Raw genomic sequence first — 19,539 nt, forward strand, 5'->3', positions numbered from 1 at the left:
CACCTCCTTCATTTCATTTTCTAAACATCAAAACCACGTGTCATAAGGACAGCATATGCGCGAAAATCACGCAGCCACGCACCAAACACTGATGACACACAGAACTGCAACGCGCAAAAAACGCACACGTTCGTTTAAATAAGGCCTAAAAGTAGTAAAACATACAAAAACGATACAAATTTGGTATTGTTGCAATCGCAACAACCCACTGAATTAAGTTATTGTGTGATTTATACAACACGGTAAACAGCGTAAATTTAGGAGGCAAAAAAGTGTGGCGAAATTGCAGGTTCCCACCCCACCCCAAAAAAAGTTAATAAAAGTTAATCAATAAATTCTATGTACGCCAAAATGGTGCTATTAAATATTACAACATGTCCCGCAAGAAACAAGACCTTATACAGCTATGTCGACGCAAAAATAAAAAGGTTATAGCTCTTTGAATGAGACGATGGAAAAACGTAAAAAATGGCTTGGTCATTAACCCCTTCAGGACCCAGCCTGTTTTGGCCTTCAGGACCCAGCCGATTTTTTCAAATCTGACATGTGTTACTTTATGTGGTAATAACGTTGGAATGCTTTTACCTATCCAAGCGATTCTGAGATTGTTTTCTCATGACATGTTGTACTTTATGTTAGTGAAAAAATTTTGTCAATAATTTTGGTATTTATTTCTGAAAAACACCACAATTTAGAAATATTTAGCAAAAATTAGCATTTTTCTAAATTTAAACGTATCTGCTTGTAAAACAGATAGTAATACCACACAAAATAGTTACTAGTTAACATTTCCCATATGTCTACTTCCCAGAAGTCACCGCATTTTGAAAACTGCACCCCTCAAGGTATTCGAATCAGCATTCACAAAGTGTTTTAACCCTTTAGACGTTTCACAGGAATTAAAGCAAAGTAGAGGTGATATGTACAAATTTTATTTTTTTTGCAGAAATTAATTTCTAATACATTTTTTTTTTGTAACACAGAAGGTTTTACCAGAGAATTGCAACTCAATATTTATTGCCCAGATTCTGCAGTTTTTAGAAATATCCCACATGTGGCCCTAGTGTGATAATGGACTGAAACACCGGCCTCAGAAGCAAAGGAGCACCCAGTGGATTTTGGGCCTCCTTTTTTTTAGAATATATTTTAGGCACCTTGTCAGGTTTGAAGAGGTCTTATGGTGCCAAAACACCCCAAAAGTTACCCCATTTTGGAAACTTCACCCCTCAAGGAATTTATCTAGGTGTATAGTTAGCATTTTGACCGCACAGGTTTTTCGCTAAATTTATTAGAATTAGTCTGTAAAAATGAAAATCTACTTTTTTCTGAAAAAACATAGACATTTTTTATATTTACAAGAAATAATAAAGAAAATGCACCCCAACATATGTAAAGCAATGTCTCCCGATTACGGTAATATCCCATATGTGGTAATAAACTGCTGATTGGACCCACAGCAAGGCTCAGAAGGGAAGGAGCGCCATTTGGATTTTGGAGCACAGATTTTGGTGGATTGGTTTTCGGTTCCATGTCGCGTTTGCAACCCCCTGGAGGGACCAAAACAGGGGAAACCCTCCAAAAGTGACCCCATTTTGGAAACTACACCTATCAAGGAATTTTTCTAGGGGTATAGTTAGCATTTTGACCACACAGGTTTTTCACTAAATATATTGGAATTAGTCTGTAAAAATTAAAATCTACTTTTTTTCTGAAAAAACATAGACATTTTTAATATTTACGAGGAATAATGAATAAAATCACCCCAACATTTGTAAAGCAATGTCTCCTGATTACAGCAATATCCCATATGTGTTAATAAACTGCTGATTGTACCCACAGCATGGCTCAGAAGGGAAGGAGTGCCATTTGGATTTTAGAGCACGGATTTTGCTGGATTGGTTTTCGGTGCCATGTCGCGTTTGCAATGCCCTGGAGAGACCAAAACAGGGGAAACCCCCCAAAAGTGACCCCATTTTGGAAACGACACCTCTCAAGGAATTTATCTAGGGGTATAGTTAGCATTTTGACCACACAGGTTTTTTGCAGAATTTAGTGGAATTAGGCAGTGAAAATGAAAATCAACTTTTTTTCTGAAAAAGCGTAGAAATGTTACATTTTTACAAGGAATAAAGGAAAAAAAGAACCACAACATTTGTAAAGCATTTTCTCATGATTACGGCAATACCCCATATGTGGTAATAAACTGCTGATTGGACCCATGGCAGCGCTCAGAAGGGAAGTTGCGCCATTTGGATTTTGGAGCACGGATTTTGATGGATTGTTTTTCGGTGCCATGCCGCCTTTGCAACGCCCTGGAGAGACCAAAACAGTGGAAGCCCCCCAAGTTACCCCATTTTGTAAACACCCCTCAAGGAATTTTTCTAGAGGTATAGTGAGAATATAGACTCCACGGGTCTTTTGCAGAATTTATTAGAATTAGGCGGAGAAAATTAATATCACAATTTTTTTCCACTAAAATGTTGAATTTTCTCACTTTCACAAGGGATAAAGGAGAAATAAACAACCAATTTTTATAAAGCAATTTCTCCCGGGTACGGAAATACCCCACATGGGGTCATGCATTTTTTTCATTAGAAATGAATTAACCCTTTCAGGACTGATCCATTTTTTGCTTTCTTATTTTCGTTTTTCACTACCCGCCTTCCAAGAGCCATAACTGTTTTCTTTTTCCGTCAGTAGAGTGATGTGAGGGCTTATTTCTTGCGGGAGGAATTGTAGTTTCTATTGATACCATTTAAAGTGAAATAAAAAGTACTGGGAAACTGTAAAAAAACTGGAAAATATAGTAATATAGGAAAAAAATTTGATTCCATTTTTTTGGGTTTTCGTTTTTACAGCTTTCGCCGTGCGGTAAAAACGAAAACTACAGCGATTTTGGCGGTTTAAATTATTTAAGTTTTTTACGGTGTTCACCGTGCGAGTTAAATAATTGTATATTGTAATAGTTCGGCCTTTTACGGACGTAGCGATATCAATTCTGTTTATTTTTTGACATTACTTTTGAAGAAAAATGGGAAAAGGTTTTTTTTTTGTAACTTTTTTTTCTTTCTCACTACTAATAACTTGAATTCTTCTACACATTTTATTAGTCCCCTTAGGGGACTTGTACCAGCGATCATTGGATCGCGGGTACAATATGCTGCGATACTAATGTATTGCAGTATATTGTTATTTTTACAGGCTTCTGTAACTGCACGATCGTTGTTCCTGTCCGTTAGTCCTGGGTGTCAGCTCTAATACTCAGCACGTGAGCCCGCTCCTTACATCAACCCCCGCACCATGACGTGCTATTAAGTCATAGTGCTCAAAGGGGTTAATGCACAGCGGATGGTGTGAATATTACAATTTTGCACTGATGTGCCATTTTAGTGCATAATATGTCGTGCCCAGTTTGTGCCACTGAAGACAAATACCTCATAAAACGTTAAGCGGGCTCTCCCGGGTATGGCGATGCCATATATGTGGGCGCAAACTGCTGTTTGGGGACGCTGCAAGGCTCAGAATGGAGGGAGCGCCATTTTGCCTTTGGAGCGCAGATTTTGCTTGGTAGTTTTTCTGTTTTGGGTTTCGCTGGTATTTCAGTTTATAATGTGGGGGCATATGTAATCTGTGCGGAGAACATCAGGGCATAATAAGAGGGTATAAAAATGCGGTAAATAAATAATAATTCATAGATGTGTGGCCGGTGTCGCACTGATAAATGGTGTCGGATGTTACCCGCTTTTAGACACTCTGCACATTTTGCATCGCCATATTCCTGGGAGCCAGAACTTCTTTATTTTTTCACCACCGGAGCTGCGTGAGGGCTTATTTGTTGCGGGACAATCTGTAGATTTCATTGGTACCATTTTGGGATACATGCGATTTTTTTGATCACTTTTTATTACATTTTTTTGCAAGCCGGGTGACCAAAAACAAGCAATTCTGACAATGTTTTTTAGTTTATTTTTTGCGGCGTTCACCGTGCATTATAAATGACCATTATATTTTATTCTGCGGGTCGGTACGATTACGGCGATACCATATGTATATAGGTTTTTTTATGTTTTGCAGCGTTTGCGCAATAAAATCACTTTTTTTATAAAATAATTTATTTTCTGTGTCACAATATTCTAAGAGCCGTAACTTTTTTATTTTTCAGTCAAAAAAACGGTGTAAGGGCTTGTTTTTTGCGGGACGGGTTGTAGTTTTTATCGGTATTATTTTCGGGTAAATGCGACTTTTTGATCACTTTTTATTCTCTATTTTGGGAGGGGTGGTGACCAAAAAAATTGCGATTCTCGTTTTTTATAGATTTTTTTTGGGGTGTTCATCGTGCGGGAAAAATAACATTATAGTTTTATAGTTGGGGTCGTTACGAACGCGGTGATACCAGATATGTGTACTTTTTTTAACATGTGCATTTTTTTCCTATAATGAAAGACTTATTATAGGAAAAAAATGAAGTGTTTGTTTATATAACTTATAACTTTTATTTTTACACTTTTTTAAAACATTTTTATTATCTTTTTTTTACTTTTTTCACTTGTCCCACTAGGGGATACTTAGACTTGCAGCTTTGATCGCTGCTAGAGTACATTACACTACACACGTAGTGTAATGTACTCTAACTGTCATTGTGACGTGACAGTCACACTGACAGGAAGTCTCGGAGGAGCGGCAGGAGGCTGCTCCTTCGAGGCTTCCGTACATGGCAACCCGGAGGTCATTGTCTGACCTCCGATTGCCACGACAAGCATCGGTAGCCCCCACGATCACTTCGTGGGGGCTGCTGATGTGCTTCAAACCACTTAAATGCGGCGACGGCAATCCGTCGCCGCATTTATGGGGTTAATTGGCTAAATCAGCGGCGATGGTCCGCTGACCGGCAAGGCTGGAGTGTCAGCTGTCAGGGACAGCTGACCTCCCGGTTCCCGGACACTGTCCGTTAGGACAGTGTGCGCCAGGAACTACTTCGCAATAGTACGTCTGGATGCGGGAACTAACCCCTCTGCAGGACGTACTATTGCGGAGCAGCGCGGGAAGAGGTTAAGGTCTAAAATAGGCTGGTCATTAAGGAGTTTTAAAGGGGTTTTCCAAACTAAAAGAAAAACTGTTTATTATTTTGCTTTTCTGAAAAGAAGAAATATTCTAAGGGCTTGTTCACATCAGTGTTTGGTTTCTGTTGATGGGTTCCATCAGACCTTTCTGTTGGAGGAACCCATCAACGGAAAGGCAAACGGAAACCATAGCTTCTGTTTGCATTATCATTGATTCCAATGGTAATTCTTCCGTTGCTAATGGTTAATATAATCATCATTGTGCCCACCACACAGATTTACTACATAATATTGTGCCAGCCACAAAACAGTGTCCACGCAATACTTCAGCTCACATTGCAGTGCCCACAGAGTAGTTACTGAGGGAAAGAAAATCAAGTTCCAATGCGTGTCATATAATGCAGAGATTTTTCTTTAGAACCATTGCTTCTAGGAGACAATATGGTGTCTTATGACATGCCTACGGGTCTATAGATCCATAAGGACTCCATGTCCCACCATACAGGGTCAAGCTTCATAGAAACCTAATGCCAGAATCGCACTCTCAGTTTTGATGCAGTTTTTGTTTTTTGTTGTTTTTTTTCAAAACTTTGTTTATTGATTTTCGATTTTTACATCCAAAACGTTTGATATCAAAATACAATTTTGAATAGACATTTACAATCATAAAGAAATTATAACATAGTATATCTATATATACTATACAACAATCTACATGAACAAGCAGATTTTAGTTTAATAAGGGCCTGTTCACATCACCGTTCGCTTTCCGTTTCGGGGTTCCATCGGAATCAATAGCGGAGTCGACTGCACAATTGATTCCGTCAGAAAAACGGAAATCTGCCGGAATGGTGACAAACCGAAACCATTAGCGATGTTTCCGTCACCAATGATATCAATGGTGACTGAAACGGAAGCTGTGGTTTCACTTTCACTTTCCGTTGCGGGGGTTCACCCGACGGAAACCTCAGACGGAACCCCGGAACGGAAAGCGAACGGTGATGTGAACAGGCCCTAACACCTAGAAACAGTATACATATCCACCTCATTACTAACACATCATCCAAAAAAGATATTGTCATGTTGAAAGATAAAAGAGCATTAACCTATCCTATCAAATCTGCCTAGCCACTAGAGGTGCAGAATATACTAGTCACCCAGACAACCCATGAACCCGTCAGTATCTGAGAGGAAATTAAGCCAGGAGAGCCATATTCTATAGTATTTACCCATATTCCTTTGCGTCAAATAACTAAATTCTTCTAATCTGGACATCTGTGCTACTTTCTTTAACCAATGAGCTATAGATGGGGGATCGTCTTTACACCAATACAATAGGATCATAGCTTTCGCCGCTAAAACCAAATGTGACCTCAAAACCCCTCTGGAAACAGATGAGGAGGAATGTGGGAGTAAATTCCAAAACAATAAGGAGGTAGATAATGGAGGAGCTGTCGGACAAATAATTTTCAAAATCCGTTCCACTTCTCTCCAATAAGGTTTTATTAATTCACAATCCCACCAAATATGTGTGTATGAGCCAATCTGTTTAGGACATCTCCAGCATAACGGGGACATAGAGCAATTTATTTTGTGAAGTAATTCCGGGATTTTTTACCACCTGCTGACTAATTTAAAAGAGGTTTCTTGCAGGTTAATACATCTAGAAGGACCACAGCTAAACCTGTAAATTTGTTGTATATCAATGGGGGTAAATTTAACATTCAATTCTTTCTCCCAGGAATTAATATATGGCAGTGGAATCCCCGTATTCATTATTCATGGACACAAGTTTTTTATATATCAATGAAATGGATTTGGAAATCGGTGTAGATGAAGACAGCAAAGACTCAAACCACATTAATGGCCTAACAATAGAACCCTGCTTACGGGCTTATTTACACGAGCGTGTTAAACGTCCGTGGGACGGCCGTTGAAACAGCAGCCGTCCCACGGACCTATGTATTTCAATGTGGCCGTTCACACAGCCGTAGTTTCAACGGACCGTGTGAAGGGTCCGTACGAAAATAGGACATGTCCGTTCTTTTCGCGCATCACGCATCCCTCCATAAACTCTCAACTATGGTGGATGCGTGACATTGCGTCCCGCAGTGCTGAGCACGGATGCACCTCGGACGTGAAAAACTGCAGTTTTTCATGTCCGAGATGTGCAGCGCTCGTGTGAATCAGGCCTCAGTAGGAAAGTGTAGTTCGATAACAATTGCCGTTTTTGTGGCAGTTTTTTTTAAGCCAAACCCAGAAGTGGATACAAAACAAAGGAGATGCATCAGTCTTCTCTTTATACCTTTATGTCTGTTTGGATCCACTTCTGGCTTTGGCTCAAAAAACAACCAAAAACTGCCACGTGTGACTGCACCATTAGAATGCATAGTGGATCTACTCAATCTTTTTGTGTCCTGTAGAGGATGCACATTAAATATGTTCATAGGAAACAGCAAAGGCCACCTGCTCAAAGATTAAAATAATTAAAAACTTGCATACATGGGCATAACTAGCCGTAGCAGATGCTATGAGGCCCAGAAGATGAGACATCCCAGTTAAGAACATTCTTCCTTTTTGTGGGGGGAAAAAACAGTCAGTGGCCTTCTATAACCTACTATCTATCTATCTATCTATCTATCTATCTATCTATCTATCTATCTATCTATCTATCTATCTATCTATCTATCTATCTATCTATCTCATATCTATCTATCTATCTATCTATCTATCTATCTATCTGTCTTGTCCATGGCTGCGGGTCATCAGGTTCACTCACCTCCTGAGGGCCGCTGCCATGGGTCGGCGAGCCCTGGCCCCAGTCTCCTCCTCAGGAGACGCCAGCGCTCACTTCCACTCACCTCGGCTGGGTCCCGCTCTTAAAGGGGCATCGCGCACACCGGACATTAGTGCTAATTAGCCTATGAGCCTCCTGGACTATATGTAGGATCTAGCCCCTTCCTGCAGTGCCTGAGCGTTGTTTGTCGTATCCTAGTTTGTCTAGCAAATGGTATCCCAGTGTTTTCCAGTTCCCAGTGTATCCTGTATCCTGTAACCTGTATCCCGTGCTATCCTGGTCAAGTGCCGTGCTGTGCTGTAGTTGTGCTCTGCTGTATTCCACGCCTGTCCTGCTACTCCACGCCTGACGTGTACATGCTGCCTAGTCCCAGCCGAGCTTACCTTGCTACTGCCCGAGCTGACACAGGTACCCTATATGAACTATAGACTTTGACCTGCGCTCTGTTGGCCAGCTGCCATACCGCCAAGGCGGTACGGCCCAGTTGGTCCGCGAACCCTTCGGGACACTATCTATTTATCTCATATCTATCTATCTATCTATCTATCTATCTATCTATCTATCTATCTATCTATCTATCTAATATCCATCTATCTCATATCCATCTATCTATCTAATATCCATCTATCTATCTAATATCCATCTATCTCATATCCATCTATCTATCTCATATCTATCTATCTATCTATCTATCTATCTATCTATCTATCTATCTATCTATCTATCTATCTATCTATCTATCTATCTCATATCTCATATCTATCCATCTATCTATCTCTCATATCTATCTATCTATATGTAATGATGGGGGTAGGGAAACGGACAAGTGAGCCCTAATCTACCCGCCACTCTGTCCCTGCCTACTTGCAACGACCCGCCCTAGGCGACGGGGTACAACTGGGCGGTGGTCCCTACGCTCAGTAAGTGAACGAGACAAACAGACAAGGGTAACAAAGCTAAGGGAAAAGGGGCAGTTGCCCACGGCAACACCATGAGCAACAAGAGTGGTGAACGAGCCGAGTCAAACCAGGAGTGTACGAGGTACCAAACGCAGAGCAGGAGAGTAGTCAGTAAGCCAGGGTCAGTATGGAGCAGGATCAAATAGTCAGAAGCTGTAGCTGGGCCAGGAAACCACACGAGAAGAATCACAAGCAAGGAGGAACAGGAAAGGCAGGTATAAATAGACAGAGGGCGGAAGCTAGCTCCTTCTGGCCAGGCTGCGATAGGCTCTCCCACTCCTAAGCCTGCCAGCCTGAGTGGTGGAAGCTGGAGTCAGTCTCAGAGACATAGACTCAGGTGCAGACTGATTGCCTATTGGCGTATCCACAGAAGTTGTGCCTGGCAGATCCTTTACAGTACCCCCCCTTTTATGAGGGGCCACCGGACCCTTTCTAAGTGGACCTGGTTTATTGGGGAAACGGAGGTGGAACTTCCTGACCAATACCCCAGCGTGAACATCCCGGGCGGGTACCCAAGTCCTCTCCTCAGGCCCGTATCCTCTCCAATGGACCAGGTACTGGAGGGAGCCTTGGACCATCCTGCTGTCCACAATCTTGGCCACCTCGAATTCCACCCCCTCAGGGGTGAGAACGGGAACAGGAGGTTTCCTCGAGGGAGCCAAGGACGGGGAGCAGCGTTTAAGGAGGGAGGCATGAAACACGTTGTGTATTCGAAAAGATGGGGGCAGCTCCAGTCGGAAGGAGACAGGATTGAGGACTTCAATGACCTTATACGGCCCAATAAACCGGGGAGCAAACTTCTTGGACGGAACCCTAAGGCGCAAGTTCCTAGACGATAACCACACCAGATCCCCGACCATAAACAAGGGGTTAGCAGAACGTCTTCTATCAGCCTGAGTCTTTTGTACGCTCTGGGACGCCTCTAGGTTCTTCTGAACCTGGGCCCAGACCGTGCACAGTTCCCGATGAACGACCTCTACCTCGGGATTGTTGGAACTACCAGGTGAAACGGACAAGTGAGCCCTAATCTACCCGCCACTCTGTCCCTGCCTACTTGCAACGACCCGCCCTAGGCGACGGGGTACAACTGGGCGGTGGTCCCTACGCTCAGTAAGTGAACGAGACAAACAGACAAGGGTAACAAAGCTAAGGGAAAAGGGGCAGTTGCCCACGGCAACACCGTGAGCAACAAGAGTGGTGAACGAGCCGAGTCAAACCAGGAGTGTACGAGGTACCAAACGCAGAGCAGGAGAGTAGTCAGTAAGCCAGGGTCAGTATGGAGCAGGATCAAATAGTCAGAAGCTGTAGCTGGGCCAGGAAACCACACGAGAAGAATCCCAAGCAAGGAGAAACAGGAAAGGCAGGTATAAATAGACAGAGGGCGGAAGCTAGCTCCGCCTGGCCAGGCTGCGATAGGCTCTCCCACTCCTAAGCCTGCCAGCCTGAGTGGTGGAAGCTGGAGTCAGTCTCAGAGACATAGACTCAGGTGCAGACTGATTGCCTATGAGCGTATCCACAGAAGTTGTGCCTGGCAGATCCTTTACAGTATCTATCTATTCAAACAGAGAAAGCAGCAGCACTCAATCTCAGTAAGAGAAAGCTTACATATGTGAACGGGTGCCAGCAAGCAGTCCAAATCCTAGGACTGTATCAATATTCAGGAGAAATAAATCTTGCAGTACTCCAACAGGATGAATGAAAAAAACTGTGATTTATTCAAGCCAACATACAGCGGTGCGACGTTTCAGTCCAACATTAGGACTTTTTTCAAGCATCAAAAAAGTCCTAATGTTGGACTGAAACGCCGCTGTATGTTGGCTTGAATAAATCACAGTTTTTTTCATTTATCCTGTTGGAGTGCTGCAAGATTTATTTCTCCTGAATATCTATCTATCTATCTCATATCTATCTATCTATCTATCTATCTATCTATCTATCTATCTATCTATCTATCTATCTATCATCTATCTCATATCTATCTATAAATATTTTACTGCTTGTCTAAACGTTTAAAATTTATTTTATTAATTGTGTTCTAAAAAGGGCACTAATGCCAAAGATTCTGAGTACAAGCATAGGCAACACAGATTATAAATCCTAGGTGGAGTGCCTGGCATATGATGATTCAAAATTAACTAAGCTCATAAACTAATGCAACACTGCACAGGAGTAGTAAACCAAACTAAACTACTGGTCTGTTTGCCAAAGCGATACAGAAGTGAAATGCCTTTATTATCATGTCTTAAGATACACTAGTAACAGTATGTATCACAGTGACACTCCAGGAGAGGCTTTCAACATATATATCAATGGTCTGTTTTGCCAAAGATGTGCAGACTTATTTCCCTACGCGTTTCTGCGCCCCTGCAAATCCAGGGGAGCATCCTCAGGGGTATAAATCGCTACAGAATATCTATTTCTGCCGGTCAGCACATGTTTTGCTGCATGTTTTATGTTATCCGGCGTGCACTACACACTGATAGCTGGTTTAGTGCGCGCCGGGGAAACTCAAGAGTCTTATAGGGCTTAGCCCAGCCTTCAAGGTACGCGTCATCGGAGCTTACACCAACCGGTGCGTCAAACGCCACACAGATGCCCACCAGCTGGAGCAGCCCCCTTAGTAAGGTCGCGTCCAGTAGAAAAGATGCATCAAGCATCAGACAGTAACCAGAGGAACTTCAGGCGGCTACGTGATACACAGCTGATTATTTGGGATGAACGAAAATGAATGCAGATGGAATATGCTGATCGAGTCTTGTATTAAACTAAAAGCATAAAGCATAAAGCATCCGACAGTTACCAGGGGAACTTAGGCGGGTATGAAGTACACAGCTAAATGTTCAGGATAAGCAGAAAAAAATGCAGATGGAATAAGCCAATCGTGCAGCATAGTAAACTAAAAACGATTGAGACAAGTAGCAATTTAACTGCTACCAAGCTAGAGACATTAAACTACAAGTGTGTAGGGTATTGCATTGAACTAAATACCAATGTAGAAAGAAACCATTAAACTTATACTTACTACCAAGTGAAAGGTGTATAAGTAAAAAGGGGGAGCGGCCTCCCTAATAGACAAAATATATATATGGGGTGGAGAGGAGATAGAGCCTGGGGAGAATGAACAGCAGTAGGTAAAGGTCCAAATTTAGATAAATGGGAGAAAGGATATCTGTTCATTGAGTCCCAGTGGTTGGATGGTTTGCATCCTAAAAATCCACTGGGCCTCTTTTTGTAGGATCCTCCTATCCCAGTCCCCCCCTCTAGGAGATGGTCGGACGTGTTCCATCCCCTGAAATTTAAGGACTTTAGGGTCTCCAGAGTGTTGTTCCCACACTTGTCGAGATACTAACGTGTCTTCTCTCCTGGAGATATCGCAGATATGGTCCCTCACCCTTCGCCTAAATTCCCTCTTAGTCTTCCCAACATATTGAACCTCACAGACACAGGTAATAAGGTAAACCACCCCCTTAGTGAGGCAGTTAATAAATGTTCTTGTCTCAAACATTTCTCCTGTGGTTTTGCTCCTAAATGTTTTGGTATTCCAAATCAAGGTGCATGCTTTGCATCTACCACAACGAAAAGTACCCTTGAGGTTTGACGATAACCAAGTTGTAGTTTTGACCGTATCAAGATGACTGTGTACTAGTCTATCTTTGATGTTACGGCCTCTTTTGAAGGTGATCTAGGGCCTTTCACCAACAAGATCACCCACATCTGGATCTGCTTTCAGAATATCCCAGTATGACGTAAGTATCTTCCTGATATCCTGATGTGCAGAATCAAAGGTCCCTATGACTCTAATAATCTCGTCCTTTTCTGGATGAATTTTAGGAATGAGTAGGGATTCTCTATTAGCCCCAAGTGCATGTTGATAAGCTGTTTTCAATACACCACTCGGATACCCTCTTCGTTCAAACCTATTCTTCAAGCCTCTTGCTGAGGTCTTGAAGTCCGAAATCGTTGTACAGTTTCGTCTGGCCCTCATATACTGCCCCTTAGGTATGCCTCTTTTTAAAGGTGTAGGATGCCAACTATCCCACCTAAGTAAGTTATTAGTTGCAGTGCTTTTTCTGTACATCTCAGTCTGTAAGTAACCAAGGTCAGTCTTCTCTATCTTAATATCTAAGAACGTAATGTTTCTCACCTCAAACACCTCCACGTTTAAAAGGGTGTTTGAAGAACCGGGTCGAGCCTCTTCTGCAGCTTCCTCTCTACTCAAGCTCCGGCAAGGAACCTCCACTGTAGGCCAATACACCATTCAATTTCGCACCCTGGCTACTGAACTCCAGTGGAATAATGAGGCTTTGGTATCTACCTTCTGGGAGGGTCTGGCGGGCCGAATCAAGGATGAACTTGCTGGCCGAGACCTTCCACCATCCTTGGATGACTTGATTACTCTTGCTAATCGTATAGATATATACGTTTCCGTGAGAGACAACAAGAATCTGCTCGAGGCAATCGGACATCACGGTTGGCACCAACCTTCCAAAGACCGCTTCTGGCCTCATCTTCCTCTTGGTCGGACGAACCCATGCTGGTGGAGAGATGACTCACACCTGAGGAGCGCCAGAATAGACGCAAGTTGTATTTATGTTTGTATTGTGGTGGTAAAATGCACTTCCTCAGAGACTGTCCAGTGAGGCCGGAAAACTCCAACGCCTAGGGCAAGTAGGAGAGGCTACCCTAGGTGGAATACCTTCCTCTCAGAAGATGACCATACCAGCAAAGCTGTCCTTTGCAGGAACCACTTTCTGCGTTCAAGCCTTCCTAGATTCCGAATCCGCTGGGAATTTTCCGTGCTAGTCCTTGGTAAATCGCTACCAAATCCCAGTGCAAAAACTAACCAAACCGTTGTCCATTGCTTCTGTAGATGGTAGGCTTCTACAGGAAACTATCTATCTCGTCACCGAGCCCCTTCTCCTGTTTTCAGGGGCACTGCACCAGGAACGTATCTCCTATGTTTTAAAGAACTCTCTGAACCCTTTCCTTCTAGGTTTACCGTGGTTGCAGAAGCCCTCTCCTGTTATTGACTGGACTGGAGGTCAAATTACCCGCTGGAGTGACTTCTGTCACCAACATTGTCTACAATCTATTCGCCCACCCATGACTCAGCCTACAGAACCTAACTCAGTAGGACTTCCTACTCCATACAAAAGCTTCTCGGATGTCTTCTGTAAACAACAAGCTGAATCGCTGCCTCCTCACAGGCCATACGACTGTGCCATAGACCTGGTCCCCAACGCCACTCCTCCCAGAGGTAGAGTTTGCCCTTTTTCCTTGCCCGAGACTGAGGCCATGTCTCGGTATATCCAAGAAAATCTGGAGAGAGGATTCATCCGTAAGTCCTCCTCTCCTGCTGGCGCAGGGTTTTTCTTTGTGGGAAAAAAAGACGGCTCCCTGCGTCCTTGTATTGATTACCGAGGATTGAATAATATCACATTAAAGAACAAGTACCCATTACCATTGATCTCAGAACTCTTTGACCGCCTACAGGGGGCGAAAATCTTCACCAAACTAGACCTTCGTGGAGCTTATAACCTCATCCGCATCTGCGAGGGAGACGAATGGAAAACCGCCTTCAACACTCGTGATGGGCATTTTGAATACCTCGTCATGCCCTTTGGACTTTGTAATGCTCCTGCGGTTTTCCAGGCTTTTGTCAATGACATTTTTCGAGATCTGTTGTACAGTTGTGTGGTGGTATACCTAGATGACATTTTAATCTTTTCTCCCAATATTCAAACTCATCGTGTGCATGTGCGCTAAGTGTTACAGCATCTGCGTGAGAACACTCTGTTTGCCAAGCTAGAGAAATGCCTCTTCGAGAAAACCAGCCTGCCTTTCCTGGGGTATGTCATTTCCGACCAGGGACTTCAAATGGATCCAGCCAAGCTATCTTCTATTCTCAACTGGCCTCGTCCACAAGGACTCAAAGCGGTCCAACGCCTGCTGGGATTTGCAAATTATTACCGCCAGTTTATTACTCATTTCTCCTCTATGACAGCTCCTATTTCTGCTCTGACCAAAAAAGGGGTTGATGCTAAAGACTGGATCACGGAGGCTGAATCTGCATTCCAAGCTCTTAAAGTTGCCTTCTCTTCTGCTTCAGTCCTACATGGACCGGATTCCACCAAACCCTTTGTTCTGGAGGTCGATGCTTCATCTGTGGGAGTCGGAGCTATCCTTTCACAAAAGACTTGTAGAGGGAGACTGGTGGCCTGCGTTTTTTTCTCCAAATCGTTCACATCCGATGAAAAAAATTATGGAATTGGAGATAAAGAACTTTTAGCTATTAAATTGGCCCTCAAGGAATGGAGACATTTGCTTGAGGGTGCACAGCATCCCATTATCATTTACACAGATCATAAGAACCTCCTATACTTAGACTGCTCAACTGCGTCAAGCTCGGTGGGCATTATTCTTCTCCAGATTAGATTTTCAGCTTCAATACAGACCCGCTGGAAAGAATACCATGGCTGACGCTTTAGCTCGCTGTTTTGACCCCACAGACCAATAGCCCACGGTTTATTATAGATCCTAAACGTATTGTGATCGCTGCTCCAGCTGAAGTGGTACACATTCCCCGAGGAAAGACCTATGTACCCCCTAAACAAAGGGATTGTGTTCTTCGTTGGGGTCATGCCTCCGGGGTTTCTCTCAATTTGATTGGCCATCAGTACTGGTGGCCTTCCATGTCCCAAGACATTAAAGACTTTGTTTCAGCCTGCTCCACCTGCTCTCAGAATAAAGTCTCCCATTAAAGACCTGCTGGCCTTTTGTACCCTCTGCCCGTGCCTGACTCTCCCTGGTCGCACATTGCCATGGACTTCATCACCGATCTGTCTAGTTCTGCTGGGTGTAGTGATCTGGGTTGTAGTGGATCGCTTTTCCAAGATGGAGCACTTCGTACCTCTCTCAGGCCTTCCGTCATCTTCCCGACTGGCAACGCTGTTTATCAAGCACATCTTTCGCCTGCATGGTCTTCCTAAGCATATTGTTTCTGACAGAGGAGTTCAGTTCACATCCAAGTTCTGGAGAGCCTTGTGCAAACTGCTGGAGGTCAAACTAGACTTCTCTTCCGCGTACCATCCTCAATCCAATGATCAAGTAGGGCGGATAAACCAAATACTTGAAAGTTTCCTCAGGAATTTCGTGTCTCCGCGACAAGACGACTGTTCAGGTCTGCTTCTATGGGCCGAATTTGCCTACAACAACCATACGGGGGAATCTACCCGCTCTTCTCCCTTCTTCTTGGTGTATGGCCAGCACCCAGGAATTCCCCTACCAGTCTCTGTGTCTTCTGAGGTTCCAGCTGCTAACACGGTCCACCGCGACTTTGTACGGATTTGGCAGAAGACCAAGGACTCCATCCACAAAGCCGTAGCTAGGTTTAAGAAAGACGCGGATAAAAGACGCAGGATACTGCCGCAGCTCCTTCCTGGGGATAAAGTCTGGCTGTCCACCCGGTACATATGTCTGAAGACCCCTTGTTACAAGCTAGCTCCTCGGTTTCTGGGTTCCTATGAAATAACAAAACAAATCAATCCAGTAACTTTCAGACTTTCTATCTATCTATCTATCTATCTATCTATCTATCTATCTATCTATCTATCTATCTATCTATCTATCTATCTATCTATCTATCTATCTATCTATCTATCTATCTATCTATCTATCTATCTATCTATCTATCTATCATCTTTCTTCTATCCCCTGTACTGTTGTTTGCATTATAATCATCTAGGTGGTGGGGGCCCATCCCTGTCTGTGCTATGGGGCCCTATGAATCCTAGTTACGACCCTGCTTGCATACATAAAAAATGGAGCCTGTCAAAGTCATCTGTATGGTGCAGTAATCTACTATTTATACTTGCATCTTCACACAAGATTAAGAAAGTGATATAATCTCACTGCCAGCAAATGTATTCTCTGTGCCTCGGATTTGCATAGTATGAGTCACGAATCTCACTTTAAATCATGCCAGGATTCATCAGCTCTGCAAATAATACAAGTGTTACCAGATGGCCCTCATAACATGTATTTATTCAGATTCTGTTTTATACCATAACATACTGTTAGAGCATTACCTATAGGTAATGGGATACTGTATATTCATGGAGTTTCTATTACAACATATGCTAATGAATTCCTCTTGCAAAGCAATGTGAAACTATTTTTGTCCATGATCCATATGCATACATAATTTACTATTGTCCCTGTAGCCTGTTAACCTTACAGGACATATTGGAAGGTTTACCAGTTGTCAGCTGACAATTAAAGAGGCATTATAATTAAAGGGTTTGTCTCATGAAGTCAATCCCAGTCCATATGCCCTTTTAGATCATATGGACATCATAGACAGAGGTTTTCCCACTCAGGACCCCACTGTATGAGCCAGAATGGAAAGCTAATTTGTAAGACCCACGGAGGCCTGCAATTTGAAAGAGGTTATCTCTGAGAGCACGGTTAGGCCTGATTTACACGAGCGTGTGCGTTTTGCGCGCGCAAAAAACGCAGCGTTTTGCGTGCGCAAAAGGCACTTGACAGCTCCATGTGTCATCCGTGTATGATGCGCGGCTGCGTGATTTTCGCGCAGCCGCCATCATAGAGATGAGGCTAGTCGACGCCCGTCACTGTCCAAGGTGCTGAAAGAGCTAACTGATCGGCAGTAACTCTTTCAGCACCCTCGACAGTGAATGCCGATCACAATATACACCAACCTGTGAATAAAGAAAGACGTTCAAACTTACCATGAACTGCCTGCTTCCTCCAGTCCGGTCTCCCGGCCGTTGCCTTGGTGACGCGTCCCTCTCTTGTCGTCCGGCCCCACCTCCCAGGATGACGCGGCAGTCCATGAGACCGCTGCAGCCTGTGATTGGCTGCAGCCTGTGCTTGGCCTGTGATTGGCTGGAGCTGTCACTTGGACTGAACTGTCATCCCGGGAGGTCGGACTGGAGGAAGGAGCCGGGACTTATCGGTAAGTCCGAACTTCTGGTTTTTTTTACACGTATATGTATATTGTGATCGAAAGTCACTGTCCATGGTGCTGAAACAGTTTAAGTCTTTCAGCACCGTGGGCAGTGACTGTCTCCTGACGTCGCGTACCCGAACATTTTTTGCCGGGTTCGGTCAAAACGAGTTCGGCCGAACCCGGTGAAGTTCGGTGCGCTCATCTCTAATTTGACACTCCGTTTGGATGTTTGTAAACAGAAAAGCACGTGGTGCTTTTCTGTTTACATTCATCCTTTTGACAGCTCTTGCGCGAATCACGCAGTTCGCACGGAAGTGCTTCCGTGCGGCATGCGTGGTTTTCACGCACCCATTGACTTCAATGGGTGCGTGGATGCGCGAAAAACGCACGATTATAGAACATGTCGTGAGTTTTACGCAACGCACTCACGCTGCGCAAAATTCACGCATCGTCTAAACTGCCCCATAGAGTAATATAGGTGCGTACGACACGCGTGAAAAGCACGCGCGTCGCACGCGCGTATATTACGCTCGTGTAAATGAGGCCTTATTCTGATGGTCATTAGCATCTAATAAAGTATTTACTATTCACTATAAGCTCCTTCTCCCTGTGATGCTCCCTCTCAGCCAGTAAGCGCTCTGAAAATGATCGTGTGACATGATATCCCAGAAACAGAAGTAACAGATTGAATGACATCATCTTTACAGACTATAAAATAACTGGCTGCATTATGAGCCTACCCTCACTGCTCTGTCTGTGATAGGATAAATACTTTTAAGCTCTGCCCCTTCGCTAAGTCCCACCCCTTAGACATTAACCTGCCGAAAATGAAAAAGATCAGCAGGAAATTAACCCGGGGTTCTCTGCAAGATTTTTACAAACATGCAGCAAAATTTATAGACTGGCATACAAGGTGGTCATATTATCTCCAATTTTACTTTTATCATTCATTTATAGGTTTAGTGGCCCTTTAATAGTTTTGCTATTCCCAGTTTCTCAATAAATAATTAGATCAATTACTTTACTACATGGCGTGATTCACTTGTTTAATAAAGGTGACGAAGAGCAAGGACCTCTTGGCAGATGTCGTGTTAAATGGGCCCCCTGACGTGTAATGCAGCAGCCGGCCAGTGGTTTCGCTCTCTTTCTACGATATAAGTGAATTGGCAGTATGGAGGACCCTGTGTTAGTTGTGGGACCCCCAATAAATAAGCTGTTCCATACTTAAGGCACCCTTAATCCGGCCCGGTCAAGAGAAGACTGTCTCAGTCACAGTCAGAGACCGTAGCATGAAGCAGACCGAGTGCTGGTCTAATAAGGAATGAAAATAATGTGCATATCAAACTTCAAAAAAACAGGCAACCTTCTGGACAGGCAGTTTTTATGCATGTGTTGAGTATAAAAAGAGGTAGGGTCCTCTTACACGGCCCGACGTGGGCCGTGTAAACGAGCGCCGATCAACGAGACAGCTCATTCATCGGAGCTTGTTTGCTCCTTTCACACTTCTATCTTGTCATCAGCAGGTCTCCCTGTTTATACTGCCGACAACGATAATATTTTCAGCTGCATAAAAGATACAATCAGCCAATGAACGAGTGCTTGTTCATCGGCTGATTATTGCCCTCTTTACACAATGTACGCTTCTGTGAATGCTCATTTGCCCGATAATTGGCTTATGTAAAAAGGCCTGTACTGTCTATAGAAACCAACCCCAATGAAGTGGACGTTAGAAAATTTAGCAATCACGGTTTA

The 19,539-nt window shown here is 43.5% G+C and overlaps 1 protein-coding gene across 3 annotated transcripts in view; it reads right to left on the minus strand.

Moving 5' to 3' along the window:
• SHC3 (SHC adaptor protein 3) overlaps positions 1-19,539 on the minus strand; it is a 198,925-nt gene that overhangs the window by 45,758 nt on the left and 133,628 nt on the right. The gene's annotated exons all lie outside the window — the stretch shown is intronic.

The sequence above is a fragment of the Rhinoderma darwinii genome, chromosome 1 (genome assembly GCF_050947455.1).
Source record: "Rhinoderma darwinii isolate aRhiDar2 chromosome 1, aRhiDar2.hap1, whole genome shotgun sequence".
NCBI classification, from domain to species: Eukaryota; Metazoa; Chordata; class Amphibia; order Anura; family Rhinodermatidae; genus Rhinoderma; species Rhinoderma darwinii.